Raw genomic sequence first — 3,282 nt, 5'->3', positions numbered from 1 at the left:
GGCACGGGCGGCCCGCGGGCTGCCGCAAAACACCTCGCGGAGCTCCCGGCAGAGCTCGCCAGGAAGCAATTTCACAGCAACTTCCAAAATGCCAGAGCGATTCCTACTTCGCAGTTCTAAAGGACTCCAAGCCTTTTTTGCATGACGTTTTTGCAGCAACTTTGCTACTAAAGTATTAAAATTCTACTGAAATGATCTGTTAAACTGCAAAGCAGTGTTCACTTATTAAATGGCTCCAAGAGTTTCTGCTTAAAATGTGGAGAATTTTAGCATCTAAAAACCTTCTTAAAACTTCTTTTTTTCTTGGATTTTTTTGGTTTTGTATTTTTAAAAAGACAAATTTTCAAAGGAGAAACTTAGTCTTTGGGGCTCTCCAGCAGCTCTGCCAGCTGTGTCTCACAGCAATAAAACTTCTCCACTCCCCAGGGCTGCTGGGGACCATTTGCCATCTCTTTTCCGTTTCCGTCACTGTTCATTTTGTAATACATTATATAAGGCAGAGAAAATGGCAAGTCCGCATAAAGAGAAATTCGCAATGTGCTGCAGTAGCGAGGCATGAACTCCATGGAGCCTGTGACAGCCTCATCATGGTGTGTGGGAAGGACTAGAACAAGGGGTTGTACCAGACCATTGATCTTCAAGTACGTTTCTTATTTTAACTTTGATGAGAAAAATTTGCTCACCAACCCATAGCCTGCTGCAGCTGACAGTTCTGCCCTGAGGCAGCAGCCCCTGCCAGCCGGGCGATGGGCAATGCCTGTGTCAAAGCTCAGGCTGTGCCCAGATGCCATCGAGGACCTGACAGACAAGGTCTCTCCATTTACACCTTCAGCAAAAAGCAGGGCTCAGCCCCAGGATGTTGAAAGGAAAAGAAAGGTTTCCTGTGTACTGCTCGGGCCATCCAAACCACCACCACCACCAGGCACCTAAAAGCCTTAAACACGGCATTTACACAACAGCGAAGTCTTTTAGTGTTGGGTACCTACACACTCCGTGTACTCTAATAAGTAAGATGTGCAGATGACTGCAATAAACACCGTGTCCCTAGGCTCCAGGGGCCTCTTCTGCACAAAAAACTCTGAAATTCCATCCAAAGGAGACGAGCACTGCCGTACGCATGCAAGAACTGCGCTGCCTTCTGCCGAGCACCCAGTCAAGATCTAAAGCCATGGAAAAGGATTTTAAGTCAGGTTATTATTCATTGCTGGTCTTATCTGCTCATCAGCTTCTGGTTCAACTCCCATGACCAAATCATCTGCTGGGAAGGGAATATCTGCTCCAGGAGTGGCTCTGACAGCAGATGCTATTTCATGGATGCCGGTGTCGATGGCCTCATACATTTAAAGCAAAAAGCACGCTTTAAAAAAATGTCTTGGCTGCTGCTCATCCCTCATACAAAGACACATAGAAGTTAAAAGGAATAGGCCCCGATTTTTTACACAGTTTCTCCTTAAAGGTTGAACTGTGAACACCATCGTCTGCATTTATATTCATTCTGGCCAGGCAGAAGCTTTTAGGAAGAAAGATTGTTTAATAAACAGACATTTATAACAAGTGCCTGATCTTGCAGCTTCATCATCTAGAAAAGAGACCATTAAATCAAGGGAGAAACTCTCTGATCATTAAGAGTGTTTAACGGGATCAAGATTAAATTATTTTGTGATTGTGTTAATATGTGCACCAGCAGCTTCAGCTGCAACTGCTTTCTCTCCTTAAGATCTGGTAGTGGGAAACGGAGCAGATAGAAGACACTTTTCCTCCTCTACGCACCAGCACAGGGCTTCATCTAGCAGCAAACGATGGCTTTGGATTTACTTAATTAACCTTGCGGGCTTCGCCTGCCCAGCTCGGCTCAGCCAGCCAGGACTCCTCCACAAAGCTGCACGAGGCCGTCCCTCGGCGTCGCAGAGCAAGCCTGGGGGTTTGATCAGCGGGCCTTGCTCTTCATAGCTGTTGGGTTGGTTTTCTGTAACTCACGCTGCTGGGAAGGCAGGGTGTTTCGCACAAGTCTGTAAGCAGAAATATTTGTAGAGCTGAGCCCTGGAAGGGTGAACATTTCTTAGCCACAGAGCACTGCATCCGGCATTAAAACACATTTACAAGTTCTTGGCAAGAAAGAAATACCTCTCATTAGAGACCATCACAAGAGCTGACTAGAAATGGCTTTTCCTCTCAATTCTAGCACGGTAGCTTCTGGCAATAAACCTCTCCATCAGCTCTGGGCAGTTCTAAGTGCAGATATTGTGTGAGAAGAATGCAAACAAAGTGACAATATTGTGCTTTGAAAGCACTTTGGAAAAAGACGAAAAGGAACAATTGCTGAATGTCAGCTCTGGAAGAGGCTGAGGAGATGTAATGGCTCTTCGTGTCACCATCTCTTCACACTTTTGATGACCCAACAGATGACTAACTGCTTCAGCAGAGCCTTCCAACCCACGGCAATCCCTGCACATCTCTGAGACAGCAGCTTGAGGGATCTCCACTCTGGAATGAGACTATAAAGTCCTTCACCATGTGGGAGAACCTCACGAAGCCACTTTACCGAGCTGGAACTGATGCCATGCGTACAGGTCTTGAGGAATGTCAGCCAAGTGAGGATGAAGGGGCGTAGAGAGAGGATGAATATCCCCTTTCCCGCTTGCATGCCGGCACATGGGTGAGCACACTCATGCACGGATGTGTGTGTGAGCGCCGCGGGAAGGGTCTGTCCCTGTGCCAGAGACGTGGAGCTGCTCCGGATGACTAGAAAGACCAATCTCAAGTCATCTGAAGTGGGAACTGAAGTGTCAGAGAAGACCTTCACTCTCAGCAGCGTGGGTGTAATTGCATCAAACTGTAATGAAGCAAATCCATCTTCAAAATCCAAGCTGAAGAACAGGGACTAAATAGCTTCCTCAAATAAATGTCTTTCCGGAGACTAGCTGTCACTTCTCACTGAGCAACGCAGGCACCACCTAATTCCCATTGCTCTGGCCTTGAACAAACACTATGACTGTGCATTATAAATACCGAACTAAATTAGCACACTAGTGTGCACGCCAATTATTTCAATTAAACTCTCTTGTAATAACCAATTTCTACCCATTTTACTAAATAAAAGATTTTTCAAGCAATACTCCCATACGGAGCTATTAGCCCAGATGTAATTATATGCTTCACACATCGACATGTGGACACTGGGAAAATGAGTTTCTTAAGGTCTCTGCTGCTCTCCTCACTGCCAGTCACACAATTGTGTCCATAGCTGGCCTGAAAGGACAGGTTTTAGATAGCATTTTAACC

This window comes from Buceros rhinoceros, unplaced genomic scaffold, assembly GCF_000710305.1.
Source record: "Buceros rhinoceros silvestris isolate BGI_N320 unplaced genomic scaffold, ASM71030v1 scaffold18672, whole genome shotgun sequence".
NCBI classification, from domain to species: Eukaryota; Metazoa; Chordata; class Aves; order Bucerotiformes; family Bucerotidae; genus Buceros; species Buceros rhinoceros.
This window is presented reverse-complemented; position numbering follows the sequence as displayed.